We start from the raw sequence: 14,560 nt of genomic DNA on the forward strand, positions 1-14,560 counted from the left end.
AGCATTGAAAGACCTGAAAGTCCAGGTTGGGAACAAATCCTCTTAGTGAAAATCTATTTGGGTGCTAAAAATTAGCATCAACTCAATGGCACACAATCAAAATTTAGTGTTTGCATGATGGGTGGGTGGATAAATAGCCATGTGTGTGTGTTTATTCATACAAAGTTTTTTAAAGAAATTTCTCAAAGTGTAGAAGTAGAATGAACCCAAAAAAATGGAAAAAAATGAAAGATAACAAGATGTGTCAATTCATTCTTCCCAGTTACAGAATCATGAAAAGTTGTTGCAGCTAGCAAGAAAGTACATAGATAGGCACAGATTTGCTCTCAAATCTGATAGAATGCTATCTATTGTTCTGTATGCATGCTTAGAAACATATTCCCATTTCCCCACTCCCTTCAGGAAGATATCATTAGCTTTCATTAAAATATCTGTTTAGAAGTACTGGCGTATTATGCTGTCTTATTTCTGAAACTATAGAAGAGATTTCACTTTAATGCACTGGCAAATGAACATTGCCTGAAGAAGAATTGATGTCAAAGTTTTCATTCTGAAAAATAACATGGTTTAATGGTGTAGTTGATGCCCTGAGTAAAATGAAGTTAAACTTCCTTGTATGCAGTTTGAAAAATAAAGGACATGGAATAGTATCATCTTGACAGATATATAATAACATTTTTTTAAAAAAAGGGCACCCAACAAGAATAATGTGAAAGAACAATCTCAAAAAATAGGACAGTGTTTTGAAAGGCAAAAGGGAGCAAGTCTCTGTGTATATGTGTATGTATATAATGAGTGGGAACTGACAAACATTTTTAAAAAGCAATAAAAGAAGACACAAATAAAGTACCATGAAAGTAATTACATTTTCAATTTGAGAACAAAGATGTTGGGTCAGATTCTGCTTTCAGTTACAATCTGGCATCAGGAAATCAATATGGGTATATTGAGCATTTATAACTGAAGGAGATCTTGGTCTGTGTTCATTTTTGAAAGGCATTTTGTTGACTATCACCTTGTCAAGCTGGAGGTTTTGCTTTGCATAGCATCACTTCATACCCTCACTTTAATCATTCCTCTTTTTTTAAAAAAATATACAATTTCAGGATCTAAAAACTCCCACAAAAAATGTACTTCTAATTGCTATTGAATGCAGCCATAAACCCTCTGTGAGTTGTTTCAATTATATGAGTGGGTGTCTGGTACTAGCCACAGTAACATTGCAAGCATCAGTAGCAAATAATTGCATAATGTGTCTCATATGTGTGTTGATGCCATGAAGCCTGTGTTGCTTCTCCAACCTCCTCATATATACCCATTATTTCAAGCAGTAGTCATCCTGTCCATCCAAGTAAATGGATGAGATTATTAGCATCCTCCTTCTCTGCACCACATTACTCTACTTTCCTTTCCTAATTTGAACATTATCTTCCAGCTTTAAGTCACTTCCAGGGCTGGTCCTCAAGGCCTTCTCTCTTCCAAATTCCCTTCAGGCCTTCTCAGAGACCCACCTATTTCTTTTCAGCAGTGGCTTTATGCCTTTATGCCATCTTCCTCCCTCCCCCATGGTATTTTCTGGAAGCTGCTGCTCTCAAAGTGTCAAAACATTGTACTGCACCCTTCGTCTTGTTGATAAATAGGAACATTAGGAGTAGATAACAAAAGTCTCTCTTTGGCCTCCATTCCTTTACTTTCCACCAATGAAAGACTCATCGGCTTGCTTCCTACCTTCTTCCTCCTTCCCCACCCCAACTAGGCCCTGCTCTAAAATGTAAGTAGTTTCCTATCCATTTCTTTTGGTTTAGGACCTTAAGGATTTGTAATTAGATTCTCCTATTGGACTTTGTGTTACTTACACATACAATATATCTCTGCTAAATACTCATGTAACTACATACCATGTAGTTAGTCAATTCTTCTCTCAATCTGTTCTGCCCTATGCCTTTATAGTCTCCAAGACTTCCTCTCCTTCACCTATATCCTTACCTATCTCTGCCAAAGAGAAAAATCATTGGGTGGGATCATAGGTGGATAATTTCACTTCTTGCAGGATTCAACTATCCCAATACTTCTATTTAGGAAGTAAATCTTAACCTTGTTCAGACAAATCTTCCAAGTTGTCATCTCGAGGAATTTCTCTACTTCCATCTAAGCAGGCCAAGGCTGTGTCCTCATGACCTTGTCTTTCTGTTGTTGATGGGAAAAAGTTGATGGGATAAAGTTACATCACCAATGTAAAGTTGTTCTTAGTTGTACCAGTATTAATTTTAACCCTAAACTAAAAGCACCCAACAATTCCATGAGGTAGAGAAGTTTGGAGCAGTTCTCAATATTCTGTTATTGGGTCTTACAACAATAAACTATTTTATTGCAGCATCTTTTTCTTGATTTGGCCTATCTTGAAGGCTGACATATCTGGTCCTTCAGCAGATTCACCCCATTCTTGCTTGAGGCACCACTATTGGCATTTGTTTTTCTCTCTGTCTGATGACATTCCAGAGAGAGAGACAAGATATCCAAAGGCATGGACCAATTACTTGTTTTCCAATCTCAGCACATACAAAATCAGGATAGTGCCAGTTGGCAGTGACTTAGAACAGACACAACAGAGGCAGAATAAATGGGGTTGCAAATTTCATGCTCTTATTGAGTTCTGCTGACTCAGGGATGGATAAATAGCATCATACTCAGAACTAGAAAGCACATGCAATGGCAATTCTTTTATTGATCCAGTGTGTGTGTGTGAGTGTGTGTAGCACTATTTATGCATTTTATTTATTATGAATATACATGGATTTAATTACATTAAATGAAAAACTAATTATAATCCATTTAAAAGGAAAAACATATAATACATATAAGCATTTTGTTATATTTGTATCTTTCTCTCAACTGGCAAAATGTCTGTTGTTTATTGTTATTGTTATTGTTATTATTTGGACTCAGCTAGAACATGATAACTTGGATTGAAACATTTCTAAAAAGCATGGGAAACACTGAAAAATACAATCATAAAAGCCCAGTCCAACACAATACTACTAAGAAAGAAAAATAAGAAATTCCTTGTATCAGTCTTTACACAAAAAAGAAACTATAGCCCAACCTATCAAAAACATAACTGTAAAAACAGATTAGAAATAAAAATTAAAATAAGCAAGAAAATGGTAAGAGAATACCTGTGTGACCTTGATGAATATAAATCACCGGGACCTGATGGATTACTTCCCAGAGTTCTGAAGGAGCTGGCAGATGTTATCTCAGAACCATTGTATCATATCTCTAAAAAAATCTTGCAGCACTGGGGAACTACCAGAGGATTGGAAAAGAGTGATGTAGTTCCCATATTCAAAAAAGGAGAAAAAAAACAGACCCAGGAAACTACAGAACAATCAGCCTGACATCAATACCTGGGAAGATACTGGGAAAAACAATCAAAAAACAGATCTGTGAACATCTAGAAACAAATAAAATTATAACTAGTAGCCAGCAGGGGTTTGTTAAAAACAGATTATGCCAAACAACCTTATTTCATTCTTTCACAAAGTGACTAAATTAGACCAGCAAAATGCTGTGGACATAGTATATTTAGACTTCATCAAGGCATTTAACAAAGTAAACCACAACATACTTTTTGCTAAACTAGAAAAATGTAGTATAAACAGTATCACCACCAGATGGATTTGTAACTGGCTGACAAACTGTACTCAATGAGTAGTCCTTAATGGTACTACATCTACATGGAGGGAAGTATGCATCGGGGTACCAGTCTCTTCAATATCTTCATAAATGATTTAGATGAGGGAAACTCATCAAATTTGCAGATGGCAGGAATAGCCAACACCCCAGAAGACAAGCTCAGAATCCAAAAAGATCTTGACAGACTTGAACAATGTCTATACAACAAAATGATATTTAATGTGGAGAAAAGCAAGGTTTTGCGCTTGGGCAGGAAAAACCAAAGGTACAAGTACAGATTAGGTGAAATCTGGCTCAAAAACAGTAACTGTGAGAGGGACCTTGGAGTCTTAGTGGATGATCACTTAAACATGAGCCAGTAGTGTGCGGCAGCAACCAAAAAAGCTAATACAATCCTTGGTTGCATAAACAGAGGCATAGAATCAAAATCACGTGAAGTATTAGTACACTTTATAAAGCCTTAGTAAGGCCACATCTGGAATACTGCACCCAATTTCAATCACCACATTACAAAAGAGATGTTGAGACTTTGGGAAAAGTGCAAAGAAAAGCAACTAAGATTATTAAAGAACTGGAGACTATAACATATGAAGAACAATTGCAGGATTTGGGAATGGCTAGTCTAGAGAAAAGAAGGACTGGGGGGGGAGACATGATAGCAGTATTCCAGTATTTGATAGGCTGCCACAAGGAGGAGAGGGTCAATCTATTTTCCAAAGCACCAGAAGGCAAGACAAGAAACAATGGATGGAAACTAATCCAGGAGAGAAGCAACCTAGAATTAAGGAGAAAAAGTAGAAACAGTGAGGACAATTAACCAGTGGAACAGCTTGCTTCAGATATTGTGGGTGCTTCATCACTCGAGGTTTTTAAGAAGAAACTGGACAGCCACTTGTCTGAAATGATTTAGGGTCTCTTCTTGAGCAGGGGGATGGACCAGAAGACCTCCAATTTCCCTTCCAAGTCTGTTCTGATTCTGATTCTGAAAGACAAGAAAACTAATGACCCAAAAAGTGATGTTGATTGATTGTACTTGCCAAGATTTCAGGGTGGCAGAGGTCTCTTACAGGTGAAACAAACAATGGAAGAGGAAAAACACAACTTAAATGACTACATCAAACAAGCAAAATAGCCTCTGCTGAAGGAGGTGAACAAAGGAAACCTCTTGAAAACAGCAAGACTGAAAGCAAAATATTGAAAGGAAACAATTGAGCATCAGGTTTTTAACTGGAAAAAGAAGCTTATGCAGTCAATACCTGAAGGACATTGAAAGAAAGATAGATACAAAGCTAACATGGAGGTGGTTGAGATTAGGAGTGCTGAAGAAAGAAAGTGAAGGCTTCATTTTGGCTGCCCAAGAATAAGCTTTGCAAACCAATTCCATGAAAGCAAAAATTCAACATGTCAGCAACAACAGCAAATGTCACTTATGCAATGAGAAAGATGAAACAGTGGATCACCTTATCAGTGGTCGCAGTAAAATACCACAGACTGATTATCTACAATGTCATGATCAAGTTGCCAAAATTATACATTGGAAGCTTTGCCAAAAGTTTGGGTTTGAATGCAGCAAAAATTACTGGGAACACCAAATTGACAAACTTCTTGGAAATGAGCAAGTCAAGACCCTGTGGGACTTTCAGATCCAAACAGACAGACCTCTGGCCCACAACATGCCTGACATCACTATTGAGGAAAAGAAAAAAGTCTGGTTCATTGATATTGCAATACCAGGTGATGCACGACTTGATGAGAAACAACTAGAAAAAAAAATAACAAACTATCATGATTTGCAAACTGAAGCTGAGCAACTATGGAGGAAGAAATCAATAGCTGTACCAATAGTAATAGGAGCCCTTGGAGTAATACCCAAAAGGCTGCCCAGATACATGGAAATTTTGAACTTATTAGACCTGAATATACTGGCTTTGCAAAAAAAAAAAAACCCTACTCGGAGCTGCGTATATACTCAGACGCTACCTTAATAGCTCTTATGTCCTTGTTTAGGACTTGAACTGTTAAGTTTTTACCAGTCCCAGACTGTGAATCGAATTGAAGATTAAATCTATAATAATAATAATTCCATAAGCTTTAATGCTTGAACAAAATAAAATTAATTTAATGTAGAACTAGGCTACCTAGCTTCTTTTTGGAAACCTGCTTTGCTTACCTTCCTGGACAACCATATCTTATACAGTTTATAAATTCCTTTCTATGATGAGGTACAAATATGGATATACTAAGCATTTAAAGGAAAGCCATCCTTTTAGTCTAAAGGCAGAGTTCAGGAACAACTCACAAATTCGGGTTGTTTCCAACCTGTCCATTTGTGATTATTAGTAATATGCCACTTATGCTTTACTGTCACACATAAAAACATCATCAGAGCTTCCTGATTTAAAATATGTAGAATTCCTCATATGTAGTGTGTACAAGGTTCAGACCTAGCAGAAAATCAATATTTGTCAGCTTCTCAGCAATTCTGAAATGCAAAGGATCATAGGCAGGTGAGCATGTTGAAGAAAGGATGGGATAAAACATAAAATGTTCTTGCTTGAGTATCAAAGAAGTTGGCAGTCTATCACCTTTCCACCAATGCTGTATTCACATCCATCTAATTCTGCTTCACCTACTGCAGAGAGGACATTCTTGAGATTACGCTGGGTGGATGTGCTTCAGTGGTTTTAAAATGCTTACTTTTTTCATCTGTTGCCACTTCACATGGATAATCCTCAATGAGAGATTATTTTACCCTCCATTACCTTCACGATGACCTTTGACAGAAGCAGGGCTATTATGAAATCCCTAGTTGAAGTCAGAAATTTTTCTATCATTTTTAAAGTACTGAACAATCTTCCCTCCTCACTGCTCTTTCCGCTGGACCTGCTAGTTTATACGACCTGAAGTCTTTCTCAATCCATAATGACACTGCAGTCAAAATGAAAAAGTGCCTTTTTTTCCTCTCTCACAGGAGGGGAAAAAAGGGGGGGGGGGAGACAACCCTGGATTCAATTGAAATCACTTTGATAAAAGATAAGAGTGTGACCTAGCCATTTTAGCTCAATTTCAGAGTTGTTTCATGAAGTATATTCATCTGATTAAAATCGTTTTGAACTATCACAGTTGAGGCTGATAACCTGTCAGTTTAACAAATCATAAAAGGTCCTGTGTTCTTCAGTGACATTCAGAAGGGTGAAACCTGCTCTTTTTCAAAATTTATTTGCCCCTATGAGAGCCCAAAAGAGAAAAGAGGGCAATTACAATCTAATTCGACTTTTAGTAGATTCAGCACAAAATGAGTCAACCTGTGTTTAGAGTACCTATTGGTTTAATGTGCATCACTGACCAATTGCTTTAATACACTACTTAACAGAACTAGCCCAGTGTCAAAAACTTAGTAATTTCTCAGAAGCTTTAATTGTTAATGAAAAAAAACATACATTCTTCTGCCTTACTCTAAGGGGGTGCTTGTTTCTTTTAAATAACTTTTAGTAGAATTATTTAAATTGACCATGCAGTTGTGAGATGGCTAGTTGTGTCTGTTTTACTTTCTTTCTGTTATCCATTTTCATTATTCTACAGTCACCCTGACAGACCCACATCTTGGCCTGAGATACTAGTATCTATGATTCTGAACTGAGCTCTTTGGAATACATGCTGTCTTTATGAGAGAGCAGTGACTTTCTTCCCTGGAAGCCCCAGTGCATAGTTGTGGGATCATAGCAGGCAGAAATGTTAGGCTTAGAGTTAGGACTGTGCTAAGAATCTACGCGCCAATGTGGGAAAACTCTGCTCCTCTCATTGTAATCTGATTCACAGTTGAATTGAAAGGTCATAACAATGACAGTTCATACTCTGCCTCTAAAAGATTTGAGTTATTCATCTTAGCCGTACTTGAAATGCATTTTTTTCATGGAAAAGTCTAGCATGGTGCCTCTTGGGCTCCCGGCATTCTCATACTCAAGACACAATTATGTGCATATCTGCTTATCTTCAAAGACCATTTCTCAAGAGTTTCTGACATCCAATATATAAAGGCCTCTGAGGACTCATTCACAAATGGATGTACGTGGAAACTTGCCATTCAGTGCTGAACATTCCCATTTATGTTTCTGAATAGTATTACATTTTCTGTGAAACCAAGTAACATGAAAGCTCTTTCTGTTGTCTCCCACCTTGTACATTAAGAAGGAAACCCTCAAGAGAAGTAATGGGAGGTAATAAGGGAAGATTCCCATAAGAGAGTAAAAAACAAAAACCCTTAAGTTGACATGTGAGGAAATTAGCTTGGAGAAAAATTAATACTACAAGTTTTAAATAAGGATGCACGCTGCCTGTGCTAGAAGACTGATTAACTGTGGGTGTGAGCAGTTCTTTCATCCCAATTTTACATACTTCCATTCTTTTCTTGTCCGTTCTGCATCAATACAAAGTCTCCAACAGGGATGACAAGCAGATTTTAGGAAAAAGAGCTCACAAAAGACAAAAGTTTAATATTTCACAGGTTTGGAAGATACCAGCTGAATATTTACTGCTAGGCAATATTTATTTTGCTAGAAAAGCTTAAAAGACATTTCCTTCCACCACTAGGTGACTGTTTATGGAAAAGAAGAGAGCAGTGTCTAATATACAGTCAACATATCATATATATTAAAATTAAGGTTTTGGCATTCAATCCTCCTGCTGATCCTCCACTCAGCAGTAGAGCACATTTCTGTGTGAGAAAAGTTTCAACACTCCAGTATGCCAGGAAAGATGCTAGCTGGGAACCTGGAAAGACTTTGCCATGCTGTTTAACCTCCTTGTCCTTTTCCGTAGGGAGCCATGGAGATAACTTTGGAGAAATGATTCAGGAACTATTACAAAAACAAAATGCACAAAAGCAGGTTTTCAGCCCAGGAAAAGAGAATATTAAGAGAAGATTCAGGCAGACTCTTCCCTGACTCTCTGGGTGTAAGAGGGAGGGAAGGGAAAATTCAGTCAGGTTGGCAAGATTCTGTTACAATAAGGTAAAGGTAAAGGTTCCCCCGCACATGCGTGCTAGTCGTTTCCGACTCTAGGGGCCGGTGCTCATCTCCGTTTCAAAGCCGAAGAGCCAGCACTTGTCCGAGGACATCTCCGTGGTCATGTGGCCAGCATGACTAGACGCCAAAGGTGCACGGAACGCTGTTACCTTCCCACCAGAGTGGTCCCTATTTTTCTACTTGCATTTTTATGTGCTTTCGAACTGCTAGGTTGGCAGAAGCTGGGATGAGTAACAGGCGCTCACTCTGTTATGCGGCACTCGGGATTCAACCCGCCAAACTGCCAACCTTCTGATCAACAAGCTCAATCTACAATCTTTTCACATTCAATCTCAGAAAGTTAATATGCCTCCATTTTCCATAGAAGGATGCTGGGCATTGCAATCAAATTTTTTGAGAGGACAGTGCTGGAAGCAATAAAAAGTCTCTTGGTCTGATTCTGGAATCTCCAAATGTGGTAACTTTAAGACTTACGTACTACAACTCCCAAAATTCCCTAGCCAGCCATCCCAGTCCTTTAGGGAATTTCCAGTTTTTGAATATATAGCACAAAGTTTGCAACTTTTTGTATGCTAAGATTTTGGTCCCGCATATTTCCAGCCTAGAAAAAGTCCTGTTATGGTTGTTGCTAATCAGGTTCATCAAAACTGCTCAAGATAACATATAGCTTACAATAGAAGTTTCATTGAAGCCCTGAAAATGCTTTCAAAGGTTGCTACTGAATTGTAAAGTTTAAGCTGACAGAAATAGAAAATAGGAAAATAGGAAAATGAATTACGATAGGAAGAGAATTTACACTTTTCAACTTCAGTGACATAGAACAACCCCCAGCCCACTACCCTTTTGGAACTAGGATGTGGAAGCAGCGGATGAGTGTGCACACATGCGCAGCTCCACTTGCGTAAGCAGCCATTTGTGCAAGTGGAGGGCATGTTTGTGCTGATCACACAAGTGGAGCTGAGCCCACTCTTGTGTGTGCCCACCACTCACACATAACCATTCCCTCTCTCCTCCTTCCCTGTCTGCAAAGCCAAAAAGGCTAGGGAACACTAATGTAGAATATTCCTGAGAATGCCATGGACAACCAAAAAACCAAAAATATTAAATCAATAGATCATCAAACCAATAAAGTCTTCTCACTTGAGGTGCAAATCACTAGGCTCAAATTATCCTATTTCAGACACATAATACAAAGACTAGCTCTCCAGAAAAGGCTCTAATGCTGGGAAAGGTGGAAGGAAAGAGAAAAGAACATCAGGGTAGATGGCTTGGTTATAGTGAGGATGGGTGCAACGTTGTAAAGCAGCATTCCCTAACCTTTCCAGCTTGGCAGACCAGCAGAGGTGGCAGTGGGGGAGAGGGGATGGTTTTGCGCACGGCATGCATGTGCCACTTTCACAAATGCAGTTTCATGCACAGCCTCGCCCACCAATTCCATGACCTGGTTCTGAACATGCTGCAGCCAGCACTGGGCCGCAGACTAGGGGTTGAGGACTCCTGTTGTAAGAGACAGATTGTCATGGAGAAAACATGTGGCTGCTTTGCATTAAGTCGTTCTATGCCATCAAAATGACTTGATGACACATAATCGATCAATCATGACAGTGAATTGTATTTTTTAAAGTTTTAAAATCAAGTTATTTCTGTTAGAATACAGTTTTCATGAATTTTGTGTAACAACTATAGCCAACCAGTAGATGGCAGTGTTCATAACTTTGCATCTATGTTATATACTCTATGTCTTTTTGTTCTGACTAGAGTTTCCTGCTTCCTGTTGTAGTTAAGCAGAAAAGCCCATGTGAACTGTGCACTTTGTTTCTTCTGTAGAATTTCTAACAATTTCATTAAAATAGATTTTATTTTTGTTCTGATTCTGGGTTGTTGTTGTTGTTGTTGTTGTTGTTTTGGGGGGGTATTATTTTTTTGTGGGGGTTATTATTCATGGACCTGTCATAATAAGGGGAGCAGGAAGCAGATAGTCTAGTTTCTTTTTCTGCCAGATCACTAGTCATCTTTTGTTAGCTGTTGCCTCACATTTTCTAGCACAACACCTTGTTTTCCTTGGGTTTTAGGCTCCAGGTTAGTCCCCATTGTTTCCTTTATTTTTAAAATCTTTGGTTGTCTCCCTTAAACTCTCCAGTCAGCAAAACTATAAAGAAGGACAATGTAGTAAAATGATATACTGTATTTGCAGTGAAAATTAGTTCATTAACTTCTTTTGCAAAAGCAGCTTTATAGAACTACCAAAGAAAAGGATGAGATTTTTCTTATCCTTTGTTATTGATGGATAATATATCTTTCCCATAAAAGTCTTAAATGCTTATATACAAACGATCAAAGCTTGGGGAGCAAATGGAGTGAACTAGAAGCAATAGTACACAAGGAAGGGTATGACATAGTTGGCATAACAGAAACCTGGTGGGAGGAAACCCATTTATGGAATGGACTGATGGATGAATACAAATTGTTCAAAAGGAACAGGTGTACAAAAAGAGGAGGGGCAGTTGCATTATATGTAAGAAAACACTACATTTCTACAGAAATGCACATGATCAAAGATAAAATATCTCCATATGGGTCAATATAAAAGAAAAAAAAGTGACATTACCATAGGTGTATATTACAGGCCACCCAACCAATCAGAAGAAATTGATGAACTCTTTGCCAACCAGTTAACAAATGCATGTGGGAAGCATACCACAGTAGTAATGGGAGACTTCAACTATCCAGATATCAACTGTGAGACAAACTCTGCAGTGAGCAGGAGATCAGACAGATTTCTAACCAACCTAGCCAACAACTTTGTCATCCAAAAGGTGGAGGAGGGAACTAGATGTAAAGCTATACTGGATTTAATTCTTAGAAATAGAGAAGAAGTGATAGAGGGAATCGAAATTGCCAGAATCTTGGGTGAAAGTGACCACCACATACTGGAATTTAATATAATGCAAACAATAGCAAAACAATCCAACCAATGTCTTAAACTTCAAAAGAGCCAACTTTAACAAGCTCAAAGAGAATCTAGGAAAGATCCCATGGATCCTAAAGGGAAAAACAACCCAAGAAGCATGGGAAACCATGAAAAATGTATCACAAAAGCCCAGACCAGGACAAATACCATTGAGAAAGAAAAACAAGAAATCCAAGAAGAAACCAGCATGGCTGCACAAAGATCTCTCTAACAAACTGAAAGACAAAAAAGGACAATACAAAAAATGGAAAGAGGGGCACATAAATAAGGCTGATTGTCAGCAGACAGCCAGAACATGCAAAAATGAAGTCAGGAAAGCAAAGGTCAGAAAAAACAAAGACTTGCAACAGAAATCAAGGACAATAAAAAAAGTTTCTTCCAACATATTAACAAGAAAAAAGTCAAGAAAACGGTAGGCCCACTAAAGAGAGAAGTCAAGGAAATTACAGGCAACAGGGAGAAAGCAGAGCTGCTTAACTCACACTTTGCGTCAGTCTTCACACAAAAAGAAACTAGCCCAACATACCAAAAAAACCCCCACTGCAAAAGATATACTAGAAACAAAAATTAAAATAAGCAAGAAAATTATAAGAGAACACCTATCCAACCTTGACGAATATAAATCACCAGAACCTGACAGATTACATCCCGGAGTTCTGAAAGTGCTGGCAAATGTTATCTCAGAACCATTGCATCACATCTTTCATAAATCCTGGAGCACTGGGGAAGTACCTGAGGATTGGAAAAGGGCTGATGTGGTCCCCATCTTCAAGAAAGGGGGAAAAACAGACCCAGGAAACTACAGACCAATCAGTTTAACATCAATACTTGGGAAGATCCTAGAAAAGATAATCAAAAAACAGATCTGTCAACAACTAGAAGCAAACAAAGTCATAACTAGTAGCCAGCATGAGTTTGTTAAAAACAGATCATGCCAAACCAATCCTATCTCATTCTTCAATAAAATGATTAAACTAGTAGACCAGTGAAATGCAGTGGACGAGGTATATTTACATTTCAGTAAGGCATTTGATAAAGTAGACCACAACCTACTCCTTGGTAAGTTAAGAAAAACATCACCACCAGGCAGCAGGTGTTTGCGCGGAGGGCCATATCAACATCTGGGATCGCGCCCCCGCTATCTCCGAGCGGTGGCGCGCTCCGACCCTCCGGTTAGCGCCCTCTTACCCGGGGATGAGGGTGATCAGGCCCCTGAGCTCAGGTTGGTCTATTTTAACGCTAGATCCGTAGTTAACAAAGCTCCCCTCATCCGTGATCTGATCGAGGAGGAACGTGCGGATCTAGCGTGCATCACGGAAACTTGGCTGGGCTCGGAGGGAGGGGTGCCTCTCACCGAGATATGCCCGCCGGGTTTCCGGGTGCTGCACCAGCCGCGGGCTCAGGGCAGGGGTGGTGGGGTGGCAGTGGTTATTCGGGAGACTTTGTGTCCCCGGGAGGCCACCATTGTCCAGATGGCCGGGAGTGAATCCCTCCTCTTGAGATGTGGTCCTCGGGTTCAGTTGGGCTTGTTGCTCACATACCTGGCGCCCAGCTGTGTGGCAACAGCCCTGCCTGAGCTGCTCGACACCCTCTCAGGGTTGGCGGTGGAGTTCCCCAGGCTTATAGTCCTGGGTGACTTCAACCTGCCATCACTGGGGGGGTCGTCGGAGTTAGCTCGGGAGTTCATGGCTTCCATGACAGCCATGGGCCTGACCCAGGTTATTGAGGGCCCTACTCACGAGGGGGATCATGCTCTCGACCTGGTGTTCCTGTCTGGACAGTGGTTGGATGATCTGGGAGGGGGTTCCCCATCCATCACCCCTCTGTCATGGTCAGATCATCACCTCCTGAGGCTGGTTTTCCGTCATGCCATCCCCCGCCGCTGGGCGGCGGAACCGACCAGGTGGTTCCGCCCCAGGCGCCTAATGGACCCGGACCGGTTCCAGAGGGCGCTTGGGCCTATACCTATCACTCTTACCCACAGCCCAGTCGATGCTCTGGTGGAGGCCTGGGAAACGGCTGCCACCAGGGCACTCGACTGCGTTGTACCCTCGCGACCTCTGACTCGGCGCAGATCCCGTCGGGCCCCATGGTTCTCTGTGGAGCTCAGGGAGATGAAGCGTCGGAGACGAGGTCTAGAGAGCGGTTGGAGATCCAGCCGATCCGAATCCGACCGATTGCAGTTAAGAACCTTTATAAGGTCTTATCTTGCGGCGATAAGGACGGCAAAGTCTAACTACTTTGCCTCCCTTATCGCGTCCGCAGATAATCGCCCGGCCGCCCTGTTTAGGGTGACTCGCTCCCTCCTTAACCAGGAGGTGAGAGAGGATCCCTTGCAGGGACGAGCCGAGGAGTTTAGTCATCATCTGGCGGACAAAATCGCTCTGATCCGGACCGGCTTGGACTCTGACTGGGCAGAGTCTGACGTGGAGGAATCAGGCGGTCTTGAGCATGTTATCTGGACTGAGTTCGACCCTGTTTCCCCTGATGATGTGGACAGGATCATGGGGAGACTGAGCACCACCACCTGTTTGTTGGATCCGTGCCCCTCCTGGCTAGCTTATGCGGCTCGGGAGGGAACACGAGGCTGGTTCCATGCAGTAATAACTGCTTCTTTGAAGGAGGGTGTCTTCCCTGCCGCCTTGAAGGAGGCGGTGGTGAGGCCCCTTCTCAAGAAGCCTGCTTTGGACCCGGCTGTTTTAAACAACTATCGTCCAGTCTCCAACCTTCGCTTTCTGGCGAAGGTTGTTGAGAGTGTGGTGGCGCATCAGCTCCCTTTGTTCCTGGAGGAAACTGATTATCTGGACCCGTACCAATCGGGCTTCAGGCCCGGATACAGCACGGAGACGGCATTGGTCGCGCTGGTGAA

The sequence above is a fragment of the Vipera berus genome, assembly GCF_964194415.1.
Source record: "Vipera berus genome assembly, chromosome: 4".
In the NCBI taxonomy this organism is placed as follows: domain Eukaryota; kingdom Metazoa; phylum Chordata; class Lepidosauria; order Squamata; family Viperidae; genus Vipera; species Vipera berus.